Source organism: Pteropus medius, unplaced genomic scaffold (genome assembly GCF_902729225.1).
Source record: "Pteropus medius unplaced genomic scaffold, Ma_sr-lr_union100, whole genome shotgun sequence".
Classification (NCBI taxonomy): Eukaryota; Metazoa; Chordata; class Mammalia; order Chiroptera; family Pteropodidae; genus Pteropus; species Pteropus medius.
In genome coordinates this window covers 3,956,292-3,982,985 of record NW_024350926.1, presented here as the reverse complement: position 1 = coordinate 3,982,985, position 26,694 = coordinate 3,956,292, and the positions used below count along the sequence as shown (strand labels likewise).

The following is a 26,694-nucleotide window of genomic DNA, read 5'->3' as shown; positions in this document are numbered from 1 at the left end:
ATTTGAGCTTTAGCCAGACAGAGGAGGAAAGCGCATTCGTGTCCTGTGTAAATCGCAGAGCTCGGCGCACGCGGGGTGTGCTGGAGGAAGCGTGAGCATCCGGAGCGGAGTGGAAGGGGCACGGGGACGCCTGCAGGGACAGGCTGGGAGGGGAGGCAGGGTGTCACGCGTGGGGAAGGAAGAGGAGCAATGCTCCGTGCTAAGACAAGGTGAGGAGAGAAACGGGGGCTTCTTAAATCGATGCTATCCGCATGGCCCCGGGCTTGGTGTTTCTCTTTGAGTTTCTCACCACACTATGGGCTAAATGCAGTTGCCCACATTTTACCAGACCTAGCAGGCTACGCGGCTTGCCTAGTTCCACAAGCTAGGAAGTGAGGGCGGATCTCCATTATCTTTTCACAGTATCACACTCGTCTCATATTGACGGTCCTCGGAGGGGCTTATAAAGCTTTGCTCCTGATTCTTTACACAATGGGCAGCTACCGCACTGCTGTTCATTAGTGTCATGCTAATGATCACCTTTACCTGTCATTCGGGAGATGCTGGGGGGAGTTGATGGGGTTTACGAGGGGCTTTTTCTGCTCTGAATTGGTGCAGCAGGTACTTGCCAGCTCTCGGCACATCTACATATTTCGAATAAAGATGGAAAAGTGGAAAACCAAACACCGAGTGTATTACTTTAAGATTCCATGTCAACATTCGATATGCAATTAGAATTCTAAATTTTATATAAAATGTCTTTTTCAGAAGTATAAAATTCAAGCCAGAATTAGCATTCTCCACTGTGTGAAAAGTCTCCAAAATACACAGGAAAACTCTCTTCATGGGACTTCTTTAATCCATCATTCTCTAAAGATATTTTTTTCTCTTCTTTCAACAAGGGACATTTTAATAATGGCACAACTAGAAAAGCAGGGTGCTTTATAGTTGTCAACCTGGAGCTTTGAAATGACATCATCATTTAAATAGCGACAGCTGTAAAAATCATCAAATGTATACAATTTACAAATAAAGGATTAAAACATGTTTTCACGAGGCAAACCCATTCCTCACTTCTGTGGGTCTCTGCGTCCAGTGTGAAGCTAAGTCTAGACCAGAGGATAAATATCCAGCCTGTCTGGGGATCAGAATCTTGGCCTGCTGAGTCATCAGCGCCTCCATAAGGAGAATCTTTGGAGTGGATTTTAGTGATTATTGGTTTTTATTTGTTGATGTTTGCCAAGTCATGGCTGGATTGTGGAGAAAGCTAAACCTAAGGCCAAACAAAAGGGAAACTGGACCGTAGAAAATTAAAAGGTGCTTTGAAAAAAGTTTTCCATGTGTATGCTGATAATATACACCCCCCCTAATTTTTCCATTTATCGTGTCATCTGACTCGCGACAATCGTTACAAGTGTACAAATGTATATTTCAAGTGTGTGGACGAAGGGTGCTGTTAGGGCTATTATTTGTGAAGTGCATGTATGTATCCAGCTCCTGATGGGCACCAGTTTCTATGTGGGTGGAAGCTGTGACCAGTGACTGGCTTCTCTACAGTGCCTGGTACACTGGACTGCAGGTGTGTGTGTGTGTGTGTGTGTGTGTGTGTGTGTGTACAGAATTATAGGCAGAATAATGTTATGGAAACTTATTATTTACTCTTTGCATTTCTAGATTTTTAAAATGCCCATAAATAATAACAGTTAACATGCATAAAAGTTCAGAGCCCTTTATACATCCGAAATCGTCTATTCCTCTAAACAGGTAAATGAAATCGGGAGTACTGCTGGCTCTCATTTTTCAGATGAGCACACCAAGGCGTGAAGAAATTAAGTTGCATGGTTAACAAATGGCATAGTTGGGACTCAGACCCAGGCAGCCTGGACTCCAAATCCGTGATCCTACCACCATGCTCCGCTTCCCTCATGTCACCATAAATTAGAAAAGAAAAAAAGAGAGAGTGAGCTTTCCACTCAAGAAGACAAAATCACCTGTGCTGGTGATAGTGCTTCAACCTCTCCCAGAGGCTTCTTAAGGTACAAGAGGCTCTTTTTACATCAACTGTAACATACATCACCGAGTATGTTCTCAGACACCCATGAAAGCTAATGGTTCAGTCTAATTATTGCCAGGAAGATGCATGGTCTTACATGAGTTGGGGAGAAAAAAAATCAATGTTTTGATAGTCAGAATTATTGTCCGTCACATTTAGGAATTGGTCATCCGTGGAACACTTGTTCATACATGTACACATGTCACACCATACAAACTCTGTGTTAATATTTCCATAACCAGAGAGAAAGTTGCTCAAATGAAGACGGACTTCCCCATGAGAAACGAAAATTACATTCCTCTCCTTTCACCCAGAAGCAACTGTCTCAGCACTTACAAACTCCTGAACTGATACTGTATCTGACATTTGAAAGAAATTCCTCTATTAAGCCGTGCTTGAGGGTGGGAAAAAAAAAACAACAACCAGAAAATTGAAGATTTCCCTAAGAGAAAGACAATCTTGTGATGGGTGCTGACAGTGAGCAATGTCCAATGGACAGAGAAATGTCCATTTCTGTCTCTGGCCTCTGTTTGGGGGATGCCAATGATGGAAATTTCTCAATCCATTTTAGTGCATATTAAATCCATATTAAAGCAATATTGCCCCATCTCCGGTGAGTTAATCTTATGCATTTTTTTTTTTTAACACCTATAGCACCTGGTCTTCCTAGGTGGTCTCCCATCCAAGTACTAACCAGGCCTGACCCTGCTTAGCTTCTGAGATCAGACGAGATTAGGCATATTCAGGGTGGCATGGCCGTAATGCATCTTTTTTCTAATCATAGAGATTATTTGGAGTCCATCCTTAGCTCGATTCCAACAACTACAAGTGTATCATCCAGTACATGCTAATTTCTTTTCACTTCTAGGTTTAATGCATCAGCCAGTAAAGATGTTTCATTCTGCAGCTTTTCTTAAAAAGGCACTGAATACATACTTATAATCCAAGTGATTCTCTAGCCTTCCTCCTTTGCAAAACATTTTTGAATTTGTGCCAATCAAAAATACACATCGGGATCCGTTTACTGGCAGAGACATAAAACTAAAAAAATAATGAGAGAGAAATAAGGTGCTGGGAATAGCACAGTATGCTGGGAACTAATGATTACCATGCAATGCCTCAGCCTTTTAACATTACAACAAGAGCAGTCAGTTGTGTTTGAGCGGCTCCGCACGTCTGCTCCTTCCTAATGCACTTTTACATTCTTTATCATAAGTTTACAACAACCCGGTGAGGGAAGTGGGACAAGCATATTCTAATTTCGTAGAAAGTTACACAGTAAACGAAATGCTTAAAATTGGAACCAACTCTCAGTGCGGTGTTCTGTGGACAACAGAGTTTTGTGACTAAGTTATATTATGGCATATTACCATCCAGAGATGGTACTCTAAACATCTACATCCCTCACAGCTCAGGCACTGACTGCTCTGAATGGCTGCCAGTCCTTCTCCCTAGGCCCCTGGGCCTTGCTGTGCACCATCATGTCTGGCTGGACCAGACTCCTTCGAATACATGGATTTAATCTGCTGAGGCATTCTTACTTTATGTAATAAATACGTTTTAATGCAGAAAATGCATCAAATCTTTTTTGGTGAAACTGTAAAAGCAAGTAATTTTGAAATTAATTTTATGGTGAATCCTATTGTTAGAAGCCATGCCTGATTTACTTGCTTTGTAAATAATGGATTTCATTAAAGTAAGATCTGCATTTTAGATGCTCTTGTCAGCTGGCTATGGACAAAAGACTTACATTTCTTTCAGTACAAGTAAATCCAATTTACTTTTAAAGGCTAACTAGAAAATAAACAGCAAAGAAAATTAAACATTGTCTTGAAAACTTGGGGACTTCTGATGATGCTGACCATTTGTTTGAAAATATTTTGGTTACTTTTTTTATTTTGAAATAATTATTCTATCTCATAGGCCCTGCAAGCCTAACTGCCTTTCATTTAAAAATTAGGGGGGCAGAAATCACTGAAGTAATGTGAGAATCTGCCCCTCAAAAAGGCTCCTTCAAAATGGGCCTCTTTCCATTTTGATAGCCACAAGCCACTGCAGCTTTCAACATAGTTGTCACATATAGGTCACCACTCCCCTTCAGCCTGGATGACCAAGCAAAATTCCCTAGCAATTTGAGAACAAAATCATAAAACAAGTATGAATTCCCACTGTAATCCAATTTTATTTCCATACGTTTCTGTAGTCTGCGAGAGAGAGAAGGACTTTGCCCCTGAATATATACACACCCGAAAACCAGTGGTTTTTCAAAATCGAATACTGAGTTTTGCAAATTCTCTAAACAGCAGATGCCAATGTCAAAAGCCTACAGTGTTCCTGTTCTATTATAAATACTCACAGCAAAAATATTCTAATTAAAAAAAAAAATACCCCTCGGTCAATGACTTACTTGTTTTAAGCCCTATTAATGCAGTAACAACAGAATCTTAATCACAGGAACTGACCCTATCACCTAATTATTCCAGGGATGACTTCCTAGAAAATCTAACCTCTATGTGTGATTGCGATGCCCTCTTGTGAAATCTAAGTAGACGAATGAGGTTAAATGAGGACACCATAGAGAGAAAAAGCGCCTAAAATTGAATATATCTGCCACCAGTGGTTCTAGAAACTCAAGATCAACACAGCTCAAATGCTTTCTCTGTAAGCAGAATTAATCAGTCCTAAAAATGCCATAACATAATACAAGACAGTATTTTTTTCAGGAAGTGACAACTTTCTCCTTAGAAACATATTCCCTCTTCACCTCAGATTGCCGTTCGAAATGATCTTGCAAAAAAGGGCACCGATTGAAAACATCTGGCCTGACACCAAGTTGTACAGTTGCATTCTGCTTCTAGAAATTCACTGTGTCGTAAGAATCTGGACAATTTTTCTATACTAAACGGTGGCTTAGCGATCTTCAACAAATGCTGTACACCCAGTGTAGGCCATTCACACTGGGTGGGATGATTCTGCCCTTTGTGTCTGTTCTGACGATGTCTCGGGGGGAAATCCTAATGTGAGAAGGGTCCTTGGGCCCTTCCTAAAAAGTGTTACTACAAAGTAATCTCTTTGTAACACTTACAGATCTGGGCACAGAACAAGACCATGTGTGTGACCTGATTTCATTTCACTGACTGTCCCAGTAAAGAATGACATCATCCCATTCTTTTTTCTTGCTCTTCACTGTGACTGCTCGGGTCCCCCCACCCCCACACTCATCATAATTAAACTACTCCCTCCCTCCCTCCCACTCTCCACCCTCATCTCCAGGGGAATAGCTATTTTCCTCTTAACTTCCTGCCTGAACATATCACTGGGGCAAGAGCAAAGGGATTTCCTCGGGTGGGTCAACATCCCTGGAGTTTGCTTCCTCGCCGTACTAGACAAAGCACTATTCTGTTGGCAGCCAAAGCATACTGAGAGGGCCGTCTGCGGGACAGGTCTCAGTCAGATGAGAACGGAGAGGTGCCAGCTGAGAGAGGCACAGCCTGACGAGCCCAGTGCTTCTCCTCCTATTGGAGCTTGGTGTTTTCTTTAAACACAAAACTGGTTAGCTTTGCAGATGTATTGTCTGCACAGACCCATTTAACTGTGTCCATACGTGCATGCAGGTAGTATCCTTGTGCCCAGTGATGCTTACTCTATCACTAAGATTTGTACTGCAGACTCTCATGTAAAACGTTCAGTTTCAGAGGGATGAAAGATGATGCAGGAGACACTAGTTTAAACACTGGCATTAGATTGTAACCCAATAGGATAGCTGTATCAAGGAAGGTATCGATTGTGTGCGGGGTATTTTTTTTTTTGAGTATTATCTTTCACAGGAAAAAAGCAAAATTAACTTATATGTCCCACATCAACTTATACGTCTCATATCCATTTGCGTGAATTTAAACTATGAACTATACAGACAATGTAGAAATTGTAAACTGTCTTGCTATAAAATTAAGTGAAAAAAAAATGAATAAAATTGTACATTCTTTAAGTTTCCCATTATGTAAAATATTAGGTAGCACCTATGAAACTGGGGCTTTTGTAGGTCAAAAATGGTCGAATAGCAGCAATTTTCTATGATTTCACATAGCATATATTCATATAGAAAAGGCTTGTAGACTTGGGTTAAGCGTGCGTGGTTTTTTGAACTCTTAAAAAAATCTCATGTTAGGTAGCTAATTTACTGTTTTTACAACAAATACATTTTAACTAACTTTAGGGTTCTGTGAAATAAAATGTGAAGGGTAAGAGTGATCGCTAAGTAAGAGTCTGCTTCTCGGCACCTAAAATCAGCTCTTTTTATTCTGCGCTAAACTTTCAATATTCACTGGTTACCAAGACAAGGATAATTTTAGCGTTTTTAGGGTCCACATTGGAAACTGATTCCTTGACAAGATGTAGTTTACTATTATAGTCTATGGACTATTTTTTTTAAATCACTGAAATTGAAATTAACACATTGAGTATCACTTAAATAATTAAAGTAACATAAAAAAATAAAATGCCAGGGAAGCACAGCTAAGGCAGGCTTATAATAAAATTTTCCATCCCGAATAGGCATCAATAGGCCTTAATTTCCTTACAAACAACATAGTCACTGTTCTAAGTTATCCCATTTGTGTGCACCAAACTTCATCTGACAGGGCAGTGTTTGAGTCCAGAAGGTATAATAACAGCCATTCAGATTTTGGCAGGTGTATTTCAAGCTGAAAACTAGGTTCCACAAAAAACAGCAGTCTGTTCTGCAGGTGTGAACATTTTCGACGAGAACCCTCTACGTCTCCCCCAAGCCATGAAATTTAATTGTCCTTTTGGTGTCTTATTATATGTGATTACAACCTATCTCTCCTTGGAACAAGAGGGAATCTTCTGGCAATCCAACAGGCAGGAGATGCTTGGGCAGCTTCTGAGATTTGCTTATAACATCTCCTGGTTCTGCTTTTCACGTTATGTATTTTGGAGGTGAAGCCAAGTTCAATGAACTGCAGTTGCAGGTAAGCAGTTTTTAAAGCTGGAAAAATATTAAATGTAAGAACCTTATACCCAGAGGACGAGAGCAGAGAGGCAATCAAAAACGCACAGGGCAGCATTTTGAAACCCGAAGTCCCAGTAAAGTGGCCCTTATTGTATAAACCTGGCTGTCTGAGCACACACTGAAAGGACCAATTTCTTTCTACAACATTTACCAGATGGGAGGATTGTGGACCTATGAATACAGATGTGGTGGTGGGAGGTAACTGGGCTACCTATCTAATCCAACTCAAATGATAGAGGAGGAGGGCAGAGATCTCTGAAGCTGGCAGCTGGTCAGACTTTGAATTTTCTAGTGCTAAGCCAGAAAAAGAGGTCTGGAGCCTGTTCTCATAGGGGGTTCACAGGTTTTTAAGAAATAAGTGTTAGGTGTGTTAAATTCGAGCAAGTGATTCTAGCTAGATCCAACATTAGAGTACACACATTTTTATTTTCTCATAATAAGGACATGCTGAGAAATGAAAAAGATATAATGCTTAAAGTGGTAAAATTACCCATCAGAGGGGAAAGAGTGTGAAACAAAAAGTTATTGACCAGGCAGTAAATAACATGGCATCCCAGAAAAGTGGCCTCTCCGTACACAAGAGAAACTAGGACAGATGGCTTTGAAAAATCTGGTCTTCAGTGACTTCTTGGGAAGATGTAGGGTGAGCTCCAGTATTAAGGGTTTTCCATCCTCTTCTACGGTTAATTTTGAATGGTATGATACAGAAGGCCAGCTTCTGTCTTTCCTACAGAAAAAGTGATGCATTGGGCTAGAGGTTCACAAAGAAAAAGCATGGAAAACCGACCCCAGAAGATGAAAAACTCTTAAGAAGTCATAGTTCTACTGTTTATTGAACTTATTTCTAAACCACTATCTTTTTTAGTTTCTTTTTTGGAATATTTCCCTCTCCTGTTTAGAATTTTGAAGTAGGGAGACCTAAACTTCACCTTGTCTTCTCTTGTGGCTGCCCAGCTTCTGGATACATTACTGGTGATTCTCCAGTCTCCCATACACGTCCAGCCATTTCGTGTCTTCACTCGCCATTTGTAGTACGAAGGAAAAATGTTTAAATTCATAACCATTAGAATAAATTTTTAATTTATACTAAATTGGATAAAGCCTCTAAAGACAAATCTGAAATTCAGGCCAGACCTGTTTGAAGATTTTTTCGTCGTTTTGTTTTGTTGTATGAGGTTCATGAACTGTTTGGTGATTAGAGGACTTTTCCCAAACCAACCTGGGCCAACACGAGGCTTAGAATGAATCAAACGAGGGGCAGATTTTGAAGAGCTCCAATTCGAAATCAAGAAGAACCCAACAGTTTCCATCGCATTAGTTTCGGTCGGGGGTGGAAGGAAACAATTTTCAATATTGACATTTGAGAAAAGACTCATGGGGTGTAAACTCACATGATTCCACATCCCTAAGAATGTTTTTGCAACCACGGTTGTATTGCCAAGGGGAGTCTGTAATTCTCTCCGGCCCCATAACACTCTTGGCACTAATGTTTATATGGCCAAGGCAAGAAACTGTGAAGGCAAGCTGTGAACAAGCCAGGTGACACCTGTACAGTTTTCACTTCTGATGGATGACTAGGCATACTTGGCCTGCCATTCACTGTCCCTCTAATTCTCCTAAGCTTACTGAACAGCTCATGACATGTTAGTACAGTTATATGATTCTCCAGATGGCCATTTTTCAGATGGCTCTTGCATCATTACCAAATGCTAATTTCATAAAATGGCTCTGCCACATTCAAGGACCCTTTTGGCTCTCGGCCAAGAAGGATGAGACCACAGGAAGGAACAGGGCAATCAACTCCTCAAAGTTCTTACAATTCCCCATCCATGAAATATTCCCCCCTTCAAGTGACATGGAGTGCTCAGGTTTAATTAGCGCCTTGGTTCCGTTACTCAAGAGATAAATATTTGATATGAATACCTTTGAAGATTTTCTGCAATTACTCTGTCTTGGAAAACTTGCATGTCATTTGCCAAATTCTCCTTCTTCAGATGATGGTGGGTGGCCGTCAGCACCTACAATGAGGGAAAGCAAACGAGCCATCAGTTGCGTTTTATCAGAGATTTCTCTTATCCTTTCACAGCCTCAAAGGAGCACATTATTAGGAGTAAGAGTCTCCAAATTTCACCTAGGCCAATTTTCTTACAACATTCGCAAGAGACTCAGAAGCACCGTGGGTAATTCAGTCCTGTAGAAGCTTCCATTTGACTCTCCATCAAGAGAAAGACTTTCTATCAGATTCATTTCTTATTATTCGTTGACTGGATTTTGTAAAAACAATAAAAAAGAGTTTCTTTTTAAACGTTTGCAAAGTGCTTCAGGTTTAAAAGCTGAGTGACGTCTTATTCTAGGTTATGAGATCTCTTTTAACGGAAGTGTATGCTGAATCGTAAAATCTTCTAAAGTTGCTGCAAGCTATTATTTGATGAGTTGCAATTTGCTTCTACTCTGCCCTTATGACAGTTGAAAAATATAAGCGACTAAAATCAATTTAGATACTTGAAAAGGAGAAAACACCTAATTTAATGCATTAAGTATTTGATGAAGCAACTCTGTAGCCGTGAATAGCACTTTTTAACGTATACGTGTTACACATAAATGTGGATATGATACACAAGATAGAAGCGGAAATATAAGATATGTCTTCTAAGGAAATATAAGACTAGGAAAATGACAAACACTAATAACTCAAAATTTCCTTTACATTTATAAATATTTCTTGTGCCTATGTAGATATTAAAGCATTTCATTTGGAGCGTTCTGACCTCTGCACTGGTGAGGACAGTGCGTGTTGGTCTACGCAGAGGGCTCTCAGAAGTAATGGGTGGAGATTATTGACCTCAGCACAATAGATATGGAATCTTTTCTCGCTCTGAACTGACCCTGGTGACTCAGGTTAAATGTGGGCAGTTCCAGGTTCTTCCCTCTGTTCTAGAAGCTTCCGTCCTACAGCAGAGGCTCCTGGGAGCTGGCCTCTTCCTCCCACATAGTCCTTATCACAGCTCTTTCCATTCCGGGCAGAAGCTTGACTCCTCCACCCCTTACGCCACCCTCTGTCACCTGGCACACCCAGCCCAGCGGGCTTTGTGATCACCACTCCCTGTGCTTCTCTCTTGGGAATTGATGAGTTCTAGGAGAACTTTTATATTCTCTATTTCCACGTCTCTGACATTACAAATTATGATCACACAGACACCTATATGTTCCAGGGGGATAGACAAATGTTTACATTTATAGTTAAGCATGGCTCCTCTGTGACCTACTGAAGTAAAAGTTTACGTGTGAATGTGAGGCCATAAGCATCTATCTGGCTGTGGTCGTGCTGGCACAGCCTAATGTTAAAATAACAACCTCCTCCCTATGATTATTCTGAATCTTCTACAGAAAGCAGCAGAATTAGATGCTTGAATTCCAGGCAACAGCGGTCACTGGCCATGTGACCTTGAACGAGTTATTTCATTTCTCTGTTCCTCAGTATCCTCCTCTGAAAAATGAGGATTAAAAACAGTATCTAACCCACAGGGTTAACGCGAGGATTCCATGCAAACTAAACACTGGCGATCATTGTTACTTGGGTTGATTTTTTTTTTCTTTTCTTTTTTTTTTTAGCCAGTAATAAGGATAAAACTTGCCTGGCAGTGGTAATTTACAATCAAAAGACATTTTCATGGAATGAGACTAGAGTTTTCATTAATTTTATAAATAGAGACTTTGACTTGTCATCATTAAAATGAGAATGGATGGGAGAATAATGTAATAATGTAATTGTTATAGGCTGTTAAAGAACGAACAGAGGCAGCCCAAAGAACTGCTTAATACACGTATGCTCGTATGAGCCAGAGACATCCTGCCAGCTGCATGAGGTGTGTTTGCCAGAACAGAACAAGGTGATCGGATGACTGAGCCATCATCAGTTCTCGGCCCATGATCTCGACCCCAGAAGATGTCTTGCCTGGATCCTTTCCTCCTTTACACCTGCCGACGTGTGATAATTCATTATAAATGGGCATAGTACTAAATGCACAATAGAAATTTTGTATTAAAATAGTTCTTTTCTTTATAATTTCATTAAGGAACACTTGGTTGAAACAAGTTCTTTAGTTCGGCAAAACAGCATCATCATCTGGCAAATAAAATTAATATTAAGTGGAATATTATTGGTTTATGGTTTTGCCGTTTATTTTAGATTTTCAATAAAATAAATATAATGATATTCCTGTGGATTTATAGTTCTATAAATATAATTCAAGTAATTTATACCTAGGTTTTTTGAGTACTTATCTCAGTAACAGTTCAGTAGATAATAATGCAAGTCAATATTGGGGGCTCCACGGTCCATTGATCGCATTGGGAGATGCTGGAGAGCACCTATCAGCCTGGCTCCTTTGGGGTCCCACCCATGAGACTTTCCCCAAGCTGTTCTTCTTTATCTAGAAAAGTCTACCGTTTTTCCCTCCGCATATTCAAATTCTATGCACCTCTCTGGGATCAGCTGAAGTCTCGTTTCCTGACGATCCCAATTTTCATCCATCTCTCACTAGAACTCCCACAGCATTTAAAATGCGTGCCCCACGACGCGGCCTGGAGTCACGCCGTCTCCGCTGCTGTCACCGCTGTCCGCACGGTGAATGCCTCGTCTCTCCAGGCAGGTCTTGAGATCGTTCCTCAGCACGAGGGGTGCTCCTTGGGCTTTGTCTGCATCTTATGCTCTCATCACAATGTGGCCCCAGTAACTGCCACGCGTTGACTGAGCATCACGGTATAATCGGGACCTGAGTCATTTGGTGATCCTTGGTTTGTTTTGCAGTTTATTCAAGTTTTGGCCAAAAATATTTAATCTGAGACCCTGGGTAGTTCCTGAAGCGAAGACATATTGTTGGCCCATAGCCCTGAAGCTGGGCCACACAAACTTGGATGGATCAGGAGACCACTGGCCCGGCTCTGGGTCATTTTGTCCTTTCTTTTTTTTAAGATCTATGATATTCTCTGTAAGCAATGACTCAGCACAAGACTCAGAAATGTGGTGGGTGTGTGTGCGTTTTCAGGGTGGGAGGGGGAGGGGAGAGAGAGAGAGCTCATATGAGTCTCAGTTTCTCTGTTGGTAAAATAGAATATAAGACTGGAAGGCCTCCAATATCCCTCCTGCTCTAAAATTCTAGAAAATGTTGGCACATATGCCCATTAATTTGACGTTAACATTCACAAATCACTGTGTCGTGTGCCAGAATTTCACCTGCTGATAATATGGCGGGAAGTTAAGCCTGATAGTTTAAGAGCTGTATTTTAAAGGTTTGGTTTGGCTTCTCTCTCTCTGAATCAGTGTTATGGCACTTAGCACTTGCAAATCCACGCTCTAAAGCAAGTAGATGACTGAGCTTAACTCTCTTGGCTTTCTCAGTTGTTCAGAAACTGAGTTGCATTTCCTGGCTCTCAAACTTCATAAACTCATCAGATTTTGCTGCAGAGAAATGTCACTAAAATTAACAGTCCTCAGTGGCAAACACTAGCACCATTCAGAGTAAAATGCTGAAACAGTAACTGATATTTTTAAACTGTGAATTGGAGGCATTTTTCTATACTGTATACATATTATACATTCAGATAAATGTGTGAGGCAAAAGTTTATTTTTCTTAGGCAGTTGTCCTTTAATTGTCTCCTAAAAGTAGCTTTAATCTTGTTGGAGAAGTGCATACTGTCCTAGCCCCCTTCGCCTCGGAAACTAGTGGTCAGTTCCAAACCACTTTCCTTCAGGAGTTGTTGGAAGGCCCAAAATGTCCTCGTTAGAAAACTCGCACCGAACAACACAGATCTTGCCATCGTGGATGGTGCGTGTGGGACTATGACTTCCTGCACAATGACATGAGACCAGAAAACATGTGAGCAGGAACCAAGCCCAAGAGAGAGTTGGGGAGCTTCCAGCTTTCCGTGGAGCCCAGAAATGAAGCAAAGTGCAGAAATATTCTGAACTCAGGTGTCTGGGGGGCTGCACGGCTGTACCCTACCCACTCTTCAAACACTGGGTGGGGAGCACAGTGGCACAGGTAGCACAGCCTGAAGGAAATCGTTATGTCGGCGAACCCCAAAAGCCTGTGAAGTTGTAGCACTTGCTTATGAAGCCAAGACTTTAAACCTAAGTGGAACGGCCAGCACCAAATATGGAAGCTCAGTATGTTCTTCATACTTTCAATTGTACTAATGAGGATTCACCAAGTATTTCTTGTTCCTTCTTTAAATAATCAACGTTTCCATGATGCAATCTCATTTCTTCTAAAGTATTATATTTGACGATTATTTTATAGAACTGAGATAGTAACAGTTCTTTTTTGGGACTTTTCAGTTTTTTGTTTTATGAAGGAAACAAGCATTTTAGAAAAAAATAGAAACCTTTTTCATCATTTCAAAAGCCAAAGATAATTTCTGAAGTTTGGGGAATTTCAAAGTGAGCTACCAGAAGCCTATGGAATTCAGATGATAAACAAATACTATCTTTCTCTTTTTTTCTCCCTTTTTATCCAACTACTGTCTTTCTATGATAGTGGTGACAGTGATGAATGGTGAAACTATTATTTACAGGTAGAAACAAGTTCTTAAATCTGTTTTTAAATGTGTTGATACAGTTTACCTCTCAGAAAGAAATATTATACGATGTTTCAAAACTAGCCACGAGGTCTGGGGCTAAGCTCCTTTTTTGTAATAAATGGTATTTGCTCTGCTGTGTTTACGTGCAGTAAAAACTCTGAACTCCAGGAAAGCCAATAGAGAAGCTTTGCCATAGCAGATTAAGTGCTGAGCAGAGATTGGCTAAAAGGGTATAAGGGAACTCAGGTTATCACGTAATCAGACAAGAAAGACTTAAGAAGGCATGGCTTCCTGTCTGCTAATCAGATTGCTCTCTATTCATTCACTCTAAATGTCAAAAATTCTTCCACTTGTCACCTTTTAAAAATTCATAAATGTTACCCACCCCTCCTTTCCAATTTTGCACCATTCAAGACTATGAGAAAAACTTCCTGCTCACAATGAAGAAGGAGGAAATGGTTGTAGGCTACGTAACGGTCAAGAAATCACCTCCTTTGTTTTAGTCTCTTGGCGAGTCCTCCAATTCAAGGGAAGTGAGAAAGCCCCACTGAGGAAAGGACTGCTTCTTGATGAATACTCGTTCTCTGTGAATGTGTGTTCTTTTCCAAGTATTCTACCAGCCCACAGATCTCTGTCCTACTCTCTGCTCACTTCTGAAGGCTCAGAGGAAGTCAAGATCACTCTTTTTTGAGTACACAGCTACTGGCAAGACCCCCCAGGCTCGGCCTTCCTCTTGAAAAGTTAATGGGAAGATAATCTATTGACAGCAGGGATTCAAGATGAAAGCTCAGAGCCCAATGAGTCCAGAGATTGACATTTCTTGGGGGCATGGAGCATAATAGGAAGAGCCCAGACTTCGTTTCTCTTGAAAATTTCCAAGAAAAACCTGGCAATTTTACATTTCTTTGATGAACTCCTTTTGATTTTTACTCAGTCTTGCAATCTAACCTCTTGTTGATATCTCAACTCCATATGTCCCAATTAACACAATTTTCTTCTATAAACTTGTACCTTCCCTTGTTTCACACGTTTCCATTATAGCTACCCAGTTGCCCAAGCCCCAAACTATTATTACACACGTTTCCTTTTTCTATATTCCGTTCATTCAGTCCCCAAAATGAGAATGTTTTACCTTCTAAATATCTCTGGATCTGTGCCCTAGTGTCCCTGGCACTGCTCAGGACCTCAGCATTTCTCACTTGCACGCTATAACCGTCCTTTATCTGGTCTCCTAGTTTATAGCATTATCACCCCCTGGCCTTTGCCTAACCCATACGCCAGACCGGATACTATGTGATCTACATAAAATCTTCCTAAAACATGGATCACATCTATTCTCCCTCCACCTTCTCAGCCCCATTCAAAGTCCTCCCTCATCTCCCCATTGATTAAAGAGTGGTTCCGGAAGGGCCGGGCCTGGGCGAGTTCAGGAGTTTGCGCTACAATGCTTCCACCACTGAGATGGGTGTGCGACCACCAAGCAAGCGAACAAACAACATAGTCTACTGAACCAAACGATGTTCAGTGATGCAGCTGACTTACATTTCAGGCCAAGCCTTTTATATTGATGTGAACCTATAAGAAAATGTTTTGTGGGTGAGCATGTCTATGTATGAGTTAATAGAGCAATAGATCCAAACACCTCAGTACGAAGCATTGCCTCAGTATGAAGCATCAGAATATCCAAGATCGGGCCCCTGGCTAAACCTCCAGCCCCCCTAGAATCAACACTAGCACCAATTGAAACCAGTTCCTGTCTCCAGGCTTTCTCACACCTTCTGCTCTCCCCACAGCTTTCATTCGGAACTGTCCTTCCACACTCCTGCTGGCTTTTAAAAGGCACACAATCAACATCATCTTTGTGAAAGTTCCTTTTTTGACTTTCACCAGGAGAGACAATCACTCTGGCTTCAATTCTGTCACTTAGTCTTGAACACACTGCTATTTTTGCAAGTATTATGCTGTTAAGAAAATTATCCGCTATTTTGATCTGTCTCTTCAGACTATGAACCCTTCCAGGGCAGAATATCAATCTTATTCACCTTTGAATCACTACTAGTGCTTAGCATAGCATGCAATACATAGTAGACACTCAATAAACAAAGGACTTGAATCAAAGATGAAAAATAGAATAAACGGAAAACCCTAAAATCGACTGAAACACTGCTGTTTTCAGATACTGTGCTAGATATTTTACACATTATTTCCTTTTAATCCTTTCAGGAATCCTCTCCTTGGGGTGAATAGTACTGGTCTTCTAGCTGTGAAACCTGAGGCTGAAAATCTTAAAGATCTGTAACCAGGTGATGGCAATAACGGTCCTCAAATCGGATCCCATCAGCATTTGTGTTCCTTCTACGATGACTGAGTGTGCCTTTGAGGCTAACGTTGAGGTTATGTGGCCGAGGTTATGTGGCCGATCTTGATAATTAAATTAGCTAGAGTAAAGAAGTTAGTGTTGACAGATCGCTTTTAAATTTAGGGGTAAAAGCAACTAGGATCCAGCCTCATTTTCAACTTTTCTCGTGCCCTAGAATTTCTTTGAAGCCACAGAGCAGTCTAAGTGGAAATGTAATTTAAAGAGACTTTTAAACATAGACACAATTTTTTATGTTTCCCATGTTTGGTGGATAAATAATGATAAATAGCTCTACTTCATTCTGGTCCAATTTGGATGAGGTGTTTGGATTTATTACTACCATGTAAAATACTGAGCGTTAGATAGATACAAGTGTACAAATTTTAAAAAATACGCACACGCTTATACATACACGTTGTATGTGGTTTGCCATCTGTTTATTTAAAGAGAAAGACAATCAAGCTCAGTAGATTAATCATAGCACTTATGTCACTAAAAGTGAGAGGTCTTGCTTTTCTACATCATTACCAAATCATATTTCTTAGTTTCCTTACCTGAAATAAAGATAATAATTTTCTATATATCATCACGCACAAATTATAATCGTGGTTTTATAAATGCAAATTATACGACTATCCCAAACAGCACTTTATTTTCTTGGCTTGTTCAATTAGCAAATCACACTTTCTGAGTGTGCAAAATCATATCTTTCTCAGTATTATTCCAGAGTTTTAAATTCTCCTTTTGTTGAAAAACAATTTCTCAAAGCAGTGAGCATCACCCCTGAGAAAAACACTGGGTTGATTCAGTATTCTTCACAGAAAAGTAATAACAGAGCTTTGGGTTTTGCCAGTCTGTGTTCCTCCACTATTTAGAAGCCCGAGCTCTGCAGTGAAAACCTTAACAATTCACAGGTCCGCTACAGTCACAGTGTTTTACAGGGTTTACAGCAGCTGCTGCAAGTTTCAAGCCTACACCGAAAGATGGCATTCATTTCAAGAGTGGGAAAGCAGCTTCCAACAGCTAGATTTGTCTGAAATTGTGAACACGACGGCAGAGAAACCGAAGGTCGAAGTGTTTGCTCCTAACCAGCCAGGTGAACAGCCAAGGTCGCACTCCAGGGTGAGGTGTGCGTGCGGACCAGTCTCCAGGACCAGGGCTCAGTGAAAGCGGCCGATTCCCCGCACCTCGCCTGGGCGCTGTTTTGTTGGAGTGAATTCTCACCAGAAACCACTTCCCCCTCCTGCGATGTTTGGGAGGTACCCAACTGGGTGGAGAACTTTGGCCAGAAACTCACTTTCCATCATCTAACAATCTGACTGAGGAAAACGGCTCCCGTGCGAATAAATCCCACGAAATGGATTAGGGCAGCAAAGAAAAGTTTGTTTCCTTCCTTCTTAAAAGAAAGAAAAAGCCGAGCATCATACTTACGAGAGCCGCCTTCAGCACCTCCGGAGGACCAGCTCTGGGCGCTGGGAGCCCGCAGGGGCGCGGAGATAAGGTGGCAGCGGGACCTCCTTCCTCCTGGAGGCGGGAGTCATTGTCCCTTATCTCCCCTGACCTCCCGGCGCGGGAGCCGCCAAGGCTCGGCCTCTGACCCTCGCTGCCCTCCCTCCCGGCCTCCCGGCCTCCGGGCCTCAGCCTGGGGTTTCCTATTCGCCGCTGCGGCCGCCCGGCCTGACACCGGCCCGCAGTTTCATTAGGGACCGTCTGCCAAGTGCTTGCAAGACGAAGAGGGTTATATAAGCCCGGGGATTATTATCATCACACACCCCCATAGAACCAAGGCTGCCAGACAAACAAAAGGCACTTCCAAGAAGAGGAGGAGCAGAGGCAGAAGTTACACTGGGGGTGAATTTCGGGACACCGCTGAACTGACTGGAAGAAAAAAAAAAAAAAAAAAAGGCAACTCGATCCGTGCATGCAAACCTCGGCGAACAAACAGGGAGCTGCCGCTGGCCGGCCGGCGGCGGGGGAGGGCTCCCGGGGGGCGGGAGGGGGGTCAGGGTTTGCAGGCGTGCGGTCCCGCCCCCGTCCCCGGCACCCCGCACAGTAGCCGCCTGTGGCAGGGCCGAGTGCATGAGGATGTGGTGTTTGGAAAGGCGGGCGTTCCAGAGCCCAAGTGCTTGGTAAACACTGATGCGTCTTAGAGCCGGACCAGGTGCTCCTGCCCGCTTCTCTTTACGCCCGGTCTCTTGTTTTCTTAGTGCTGGTTTGTGGGGAGTTCCCCGAGCCAGCGCCAGCCCTCTGTCTGTCGTCTTTGCTCTCTTCCCAGTGGGAGCAGTAAACGCAGGCGGAGGGTTCTTGACATCAGACCTGGGGGCATCTCTGCTACCCTCGGTCCCCGACTTTGGACCTCCTGTTTTCTTTAGGTTGTTATTATCCTGCCCTGTTCCCGGCACTGCTCCCCAGCACGTAAGGAACTTCTTCATCCTGGCATTCAATGCTTCCATTGGTCTCCACACTAATTTTCCGCTGCGTCACCTACCCCAGCACGTTAGAATATGAGGCAGCCCCTAAAACGGCCCTGCGGTTCCCCCACTTCCCACCCTTCTATCCTCCCCTCCTCTGCCCGGAATGTCTTCACTCCCATTTCCTCGCAGTTTAGTTCAAACCCCATCTTTCCCACAAAAGCCTTCCCAAGTATCCCCCTTTTCTCCCTGGCGACTCTGCTTTTCTGTCGTAATTCCCAACGTGTTGTCTGCCTTCTCGGCGGTTCTCCCAGGTGGCCTAGGACAGGGGCCTGCCTAAAGCAGGCACTTAAGGCGTGTTTGCTGAATGGAACTGACAGCTGCCCGATCTTACCTGGCCCATCAGTCTTGGAGTGAAAAGCGGCCCTATGCGACCTCCATGGGCTCAGGTGAAAGCCGCAGTGTTGATATCGGAGCTGTGCAATAGGCTTATGGGAGTTTGTGGTATCCTTTTTCTTTTGTGTATGTTTGGAAATTTTCATAAATTAAAAAAAAAAAAAGAAAGCTTTATAAAGCGTGGCAGGGAGCGTCTAAGCTTTGAGTCAGCTTCCTTGAGGACGTAAGATCTTGACAGTAACCTATAAAGTGGGTCTTAACTTAATAAAATGCCAGGAAAATTCCCAAAAGGTGAGATTTTTCAGAAATCACAGACTTCTGGGATGCATTTTCCGGAGGCGGGGCGGGGCGGGGCGGGGGGCGCCTCCACTGTTGAAAGAATGCAGGCTTATCACAACAGCAGCTCAACAGATGAACAACAGCGTCTCTGCTGAGTTGTTTTATGATGCGGGGTGAAATATCAGACGTGAGCTATCAGGTACTGAATTTCTCGTGGCTTAGTATTAAAGCGTTCTTACTGACATTTCCCCAGTTTTTCTTTGATGAAAGCAACGTGCTTGAAATTCCAACAGTGGAGGTTGGATCGACCATGGTGTCATTTAAGAGACTCGGGGTGTGTCTACACTGTGTGTGCTCTCCAAGGCATACAGAATGTTCAGCGACTTAGAAGAATTTTCCCGCCTCCACTAATTTGGAACAATAAAAACAATCAGGTTTTAAAGAGGAATTTTAGCTGCAAGGTCTTGAGGTTTTGGCTTCGGGAATGACAGAGGTCTCATTGCAAGTTAGGAGTTCAAGTACAGGATCTTCCCTCATTTTGTTCAGCTCAAGTTGGAGACATAACCTTCAGTTTCTGTTACCTTTTCCGAGTCCCCCTGGGTTTCAAGCACTGGCTAGAGTCTTCACATGTATTCTTAACCTAGCAATAGTCCTACAGGAGAGCTGTTTTTATCTTCCCTTTACAGATGGGAGAACTGGCCATACAGACTAGGAAGTGACAGAAGTAGAATTTGAACCTAAATCTATCTGTCCCCATAATCTATGATTTTTCCCCCCCATTCTGCTGAAAGCTGGAAGGAACATTGGATAGTAGCTCAACTGCTGGTTTTCAAACTGGGTTCCAAGGAACCCTAGGCGTCCAAGGGAACGCTTCAGAAATCTTGGAAGGGAGTGACTATGAGGGGGAAGGAGCAAATGTGAGGGGAAAGCCGGGTCAGTTGAGCTTGGGCTCCATTTATTGGGTTCGAACAAGGAAGCTTCATTTCTGTTTTATAGAGTGACTTTAGATTTCATTTGAAACAAGGGTTTTGCTACTAAGAAAATTGTTTAAATACTCTTGATCTATTTTAACTTCCTCACTGAAACGGTACAGAACTTGGAGTCTGGAGAGATTAAACTTGCTCAAGATTTTGAAACAGGCCCGGTATTAACTTCACATGCCCAAGCTCTGCCTGGAACTACAGGCCTCCCTTCTCCTCACTTGTTAATTCTCAGGGGAAGTGAGAAGTAGTCTGACCTGATTGTTTCCTGACAGTATTTTTCTTGAAAAATGGAAGGCAGAAATATCTTCATTTTGGCAAGCTAGACCATCTTCTGGCCTTTGGCCGTGGTTCTGAAGTTGGTCAACATTCACCTGCTGACAAATTAAAATCAAGTGAAGAGTTAAATACGTCATTTGTCTGGATGATTTAGGGCTCTCTTCCTTTTTTCATTAAAGGCAAAGTGAGTGGCAAAGGGTATTTCTGCATGAGTCAATCCAGCTAATTCCATAGCCTTGGCCTGTGAGTACTCTTGTTACAAAACTGCTTATGCCCTCATGTTTATCGATCTCATCAAAAGTGACTTTTTACATGAGACAATAGGTGTGGCAGAGACAAGTACAGCCAAGGAACCTGAGCACCCCGTAAGCCGATATAGTTTGTATGGATGACTGGCTTGTATGGCCTAAGATTTCACGGGCTGCCTTGACATCTTGAGCTTCACAGGGCCCCAAAGGCCTGTGAGTTCCCCAGCTTTTACTCGATGTTCCCTCCTCCCCCCAAATGGGAGAAGCTCCCCATCTGGATAGTTTCTCTACAGCTGGAACAGCTGCACTTCACCTGGTCTTCATCCTAATTGGTTTTACTTCCCCGCCAGCCCACACAGTCATTGAAACAAGCCCATCACATCCTCCCCTCTAAGAGAACCAGGGCACACCTCACCCTCTTGTTACTACAAAGCCTGCCCCACCACAGCCCCTTCGTCCACTCTGTTCCTGAATTCAACCTTTGTGTGGCCCTACGTGGCAGGTAGTATAGATGTGACCAATAAACTGTTGATTTCATGTGCCCAGTGTCAGATGTCCTGTGTTTGGTCATCCCAGACCCCTCAGGCAATGAAGTGACAAGGAGACAGTCAAAAACGATGACCAGACATAAATACAATACTACATGGAATTTCAGAGAACTAGTACCAAGTATCACCACCTCCTTTGTAGTTTTGCTAAGAGTCAAGCTGTTCGCAAATAGAAATGAATTTCGACTGAAACGGTGTCAGCCAGAACTGACCTTTATTAATTGCAAGGTCCCTAAGCTTTCCCATCTGCTCTTTTTAATTTTTATCATTACGCCAGGAGATTTTTGAAAGCAAAGCATGGTTCTCTTTCTGAGATGGTTTAACTATCGTCACGCCTAAAGGCAAAGGAATACAAAACTGACTCTTCCATGGCCGTCTTTTAAATCTTTACTAACCACATTCTTTCAGTTAAAGGGAGCAGAAAGAATTCTCCTCATCTCCACAGACAAGATATAACAAACGCGTCTTTTTATTCCATCTGAAAAATCCCAGCATTAATGTATTTTCACATTTTCAGCCCTCTAAACAAAGCTTTAGATGTAATTTCTTTTCCTATTCGTGAGATTTGCCATAGGAAGGTCATGTTTGTACTAGATTCTGGCTTGAAATTAATCTTCTTTTCTCCTCAGCATTTCTATAGAATCTGGGCACTTCATTATTTCATCATTCCGAATATTAAATGCTTGTCATTCTCAAACAATGATCTAATCGTCCCTTAATGGGTGGGGGAACTAAGTTGTGGAACTTGAGAATCATTGCCAGAACATACATCACTCTGAAGATTGTGGCTATCCAGCGAATTGCTTTTCTCCACCTTCTTAAGGCTACAAAAAAATTGTAAATTCTGTCACAAGCAGTACGTATGGCATCTCCAACACTTGCACGTATGGCATCCTCCAATCCTTAGAAACTATCAGTTACATGTTCATTTTCATTAAACCATGTGAGAGAAGCTTTATGGGGTAAATAAATATATTCGAACTCCGCAACCGATCTCCACACTGAGGCTGCGCCATAGTCACTTCCTCTTTTCTGGACCGTGCCTCATACAGATCAAAATATATTCTTAGTTCGGCTGAACAAGGGTTCGTGTAAACCACATCTGTTGGTCATCAAACGTCTGTTTTAGGAGTGGGGAATTCTTTTTCACAGATAGATTCTGTCTGTAACGTCTATGGCAACAAATAGTCCTTATTACATTTCACGTTTTACCAACATATATACAGTACTCGCTTTTATGTGACTATAGGATCCAAGCAAAACCCGGCACCCCCACTTCAAAGGATTCCTCACTTGACTAATTCTAAAGAGTAAATTGATTTTCTCATCATTTGTTGTGTTTGACAATAGAAAGGCTGATGCAGCAACATTGCTAAAATGACAGCTCGTTTCTCTTCAAGGGGAAGGAATTTGTGTTAATATCCTTAATGACTGGCATCTTTGTGAGAAATGTGAAATGGTTTATCCTTCGCAATAACCTGACTAGGATTTAAAAAGTACTTCGTGCTCACAACGGAAGTCATCTGTCAGGAAAAATTATTTAGACTGATGCAAATTAACTGAATAAATTGGCTTCCTAATTATGGTGTGTATATTCAAGTGTGTTAAAATCGGTTTGAACCGAAGAAGAATTTGGAAAGGATCTTTCAAGAAGTGATCTGACGTTCTGTTGGAGGAAAAGATAACACATTTACTTAATAAATTCCTTTCACATTTCCTAAGAGTTTCTGGGAGTGATTTAAGAAGCAAGGATACATTAAACGAGGGAAAACATGAAGAAAGCGCGTGTTATGTCTTGCTAACTTGGAACTGTGGTGATAATGCCCTACAGAAAACTCAGCAGTAAGTTCATAGTAATGCCCTAGATTCTAAATAACCAGTAGTGTTTCCACGGGGTCGTTTAACCCGTGCAGGGCTGGCTTGGTCATGAGCCCCCAGCACCAGTCTGGGAGATGGACACTTAAGGCCAGCCGTTCACAAGCAATGTCCAGACCAGTCTGTGTTTTGTGGCAGATCCGCCCCTAGCAGGCACTGTGTTGTACACCAGTTCACAAGTGTTTATTGGGTTCTCAGTCTTCTCTGGCTCGCCAACTTCACAGCAAACTTTCCTTTACCAATTTACCCCAAAGCCTAGGAAATTGTGAGAAGCACATTACCAGATTTGGAAATTAATTAGTCTGTGGGAAAAAGGTGTGAATCGTATAGCAAAATGTAAACTGCCTCCATGTAATTAATGACTGGGTTTTACCGCTTAGCATTGACATAGGACTTTCTCTTGAGAGACAGCATTGGTTGTTGGAGACAAACTGAATTGGGTTCAAACCCTAGCTCTTTGGTGTGTAATTGTTTTCAGTCTGGTTCCTTCACTTATAACTAGAATGACAAGCACAGGAATAGCAAAGCCTGAAGGTGAATGGCAGTGTCCAGCGTGTGGTGGGTATTCAGCGTCATTTGGTTTCTCCTTCCTTTTCTGTAAGTCTTTTAGGGCATTCACGCCCTAAGCATGAGTTCAAGATTATTTGTACTGACTGCGTAAAAAACGTATTCCTCTTTTTGGTGAGCATAAGCTGAAGGGTGACCCTGACAACTGTTGCCTAGGTTTCTGTGTTTAAATATAAATATTAACTGATATAAAAGAAAAGCAATAGGAATCTTTAAAAAGATGGTAATTGATAATTATTAACAATAACCTGAATGTTATTATTGCTGTGACTTCAGCCCCGGGACAGTTATTCAGGGAATCGAGTAAACTCAAAGTGTCGGGGTTGGTGTTAGAAATCCTAAGAAAGCTTTTGTTAGAAAACAGTGGATTAGAGAGACATAAAAAAAAAAAAAAGAATGAGGGAACATAAACCCAAGAAAGAACCGTATGTGCCAAGCCCAGTCGGTCCCCTCCAATCTTTTTGTGAGCAGGTGGAGGAATAAATTGCAAATGAAAAATAAGCCAGGGAGCGGGAGCTAGGGCAATGCGCAGGATCTCAGGCTGGGCAGAGAGGATGAAGCGAGAGCAGGATGTGCAGGGGACAGAACAGGGCCCTGGGCACAAGGACTGCAGAGGTTGCGCTGTCAGAGAGACGCGGTTAGAGGATGTGCTGAGACAGAGACAGAGAAAAGCCTCATTTTGCAGATCTGCAGGTACCCACGTCTGGGCCGGCAGGTGCATTAGCAAAAAGAACCAGAGGCGAAGAAGCCTGGGCCGGAGGCCAGGGTGATGGACAGCAAAGTGGGTGATAACGGGCGATGCCTGAAAGGAATTGCTTTAATGCTTTAAACCGGTGCCAAGCTGAGTAACCTGAGACCCGATGTGCAGTTGACTTCCATGAACGCAGTTTTTACCCTGAAATCCCCTTTGCAGTAAGGTTAAGCTGTGCACATGTGCCGTCTGTGCTGTGCCAGAATGCACGGCAGGGCAGAGGCTGCATTACCAAAGGAGGCAGGAGGTAGAGAACAGGATCCTCTCACTCACCTAACCATTCTTGTTTGAAAATTTGTATACGAATGAATATTATCAGGAACTTCAGAGTGGGAGGAAACCACAAAGAGGCAGCCGGAAGTGTAGGTTGGAAGAGATATGTGGAAAAGGGTACCCGTGTATCCTGCCACTTGTCCTGACCTCATCTTCCCTGACTGGTCCCTCCCTGTGTCATCACTCAACCAGTTTGCCACTTTTAATCCTGAGTGGTTATGGCAAAGGGAAAAATCATGAAGTTCCACCAGGGGTGAGACTGAGCATCATTTTTGCCGTGTAGGCATGAGATTATAATCTCAAAGAGGTGGTTATCCATACACTCAGAAGCCACATCTGTCAGATTATCGACAGAACAGTTCAATTTCCCATGGGATGGTTTAAAAATAAAAAATAAAAAAATTTAAACCCGTGAAATTTGTTTTTGTTTTATTATTTATTATTATTATGTTGCTCTGGCTTTGAAACTGTGTGCTTTGCTATAAAGCTGAGGTTTGGCGAAATAAACCAACTTAATTTTTAGTCTTGTGTTTAAGTATTTAGATCATGACGTCTTAAAAACTTTTTTATAGAGAACTCCAAACATCATTCATTCATTTAACAAGCATCTATTGAATGCTTAATGTGTACCAAGCCTGCTGCTGATGCAAATGAGACGTGACTCTTGCTTTTTCATGCATATGCTTTTCCATACAAACTATGTTCCTGGAAAGGATTCTGTCAATCGCAGAATTTAAAAATTACTGAATATATGGGTAAGAAATTGGTTGAAATATCAACTGAGTTTAAAGGGAAGAAAGGAGAATGTGGAATAAGGACTATTTCATTGATGGTAGGGAGTCTGGAGTTCCGGGTCTCGCCTTGGCCCCTATAGGTCCATCATATCAGCCAAGTTAGTCAAGCTCTCGGACCTCGTTTCCTTGTCTGTGTGATATGGGGACTGTGAGAATTCTGCGTTATAGAGATGTTGAAAAAATTAAATTAGATAATGTAGGTAAACCACTTATTTGTACTTAATAAATTTTAGCTGTTATATGTAATATTAATAAATAAAACAGGAATCTTTCACGGTCATTTTGTTTGCTCTTCAAGAGAATGTTACTTTTTCTATTGTTAAATACAACGTGAGCCCTAGAAGTTTGAGATGTGGTCATTAGGGGTATGACAAGGCATCGGAATGTCAAAGGGATATGTTGAAAGGGTACTGGTGCTAGAATTTCAGCACTTGAATATCTGTCTGCAGAATATGACTCTGCCACTTGGTAGCTATGAGCAATAATGATACAAATAATCCTCAGCCTTTTTTTTTTTATCATATAGACATGAGATTATTATCTCAAGAAGGTTATCCATACAGTCAAAAGCCACATCTGTCAGACTATTGACATAACAGTTCACGCAGATTCATCATTGTCTTAGACTCCTAAATATTTTTCAGTGAATGTATTACTTAAGAATGTCACTGTTTCTTATCCTTTAAAAGGGGCGCGGATACTTAGTTGTGTGATATGTTCCACAGGGTTATCAAAATGAAACGAACTATTTGAAAACACTTTGGAAAATACAGATTACTATATAAAATTAAATGATGTACATTTCCTAAACTAGGAAAAATCAAATTACGTAAGACTTTGGAAGACTTACAAATTGTAGTACCAACTAAGAAAGTTCATTATCTCTCTTCGTAACAAGATTAGAGGTACTTAAGAGTCTCTGTGATGAGTGAGAAAAACAAGAAAGATACTCTCACACTATGTGTCGCATCTTTTGGGTTACGTTCTTCCTGCAAAGACTTGCACCTTTTTTGTGTGTGTGCTGTTTGTACTTTAATGGTTTGCCATTTTATCTGCGTGTGTGTGTGTGTGTGAAGATTTTGAGAAAAGGTCATAGAAACTCAAGGGCAGTTGCTGCAAAGAGTTTAGGAAGAGTTCAGTTTTATTTCTTCTGAGCCTCCCTTTGAGTAGTAAAAATGTCTTCCTTTATTTTCATCATAGACAAACAACCACAGAGATACACGTAGGAAATAGGAAAGCATGTTTCAGGAAGTGTTCAATGCATAGGCTTACTTGAAACTAGTATGA

At 41.9% G+C, this 26,694-nt stretch overlaps 1 protein-coding gene and 1 pseudogene across 6 annotated transcripts in view; both read right to left on the bottom strand.

Annotated features, from left to right (window-relative positions):
• SULF1 (sulfatase 1) overlaps positions 1-26,694 on the bottom strand; it is a 143,564-nt gene that overhangs the window by 102,918 nt on the left and 13,952 nt on the right. For 4 of the 6 annotated variants that reach the window (XM_039841822.1, XM_039841816.1, XM_039841821.1 and 1 more), the window contains exon 2: positions 8,988-9,082. The gene's annotated coding sequence lies outside the window, so the exon portion shown is untranslated. Of the gene's footprint in view, positions 1-8,987; positions 9,083-17,437; positions 17,728-26,694 lie in introns of those variants that run through there. The other 2 variants (XM_039841817.1, XM_039841819.1) reach the window with 1 other exon arrangement.
• Positions 2,678-2,796, bottom strand: LOC120585672 (uncharacterized; annotated as a pseudogene).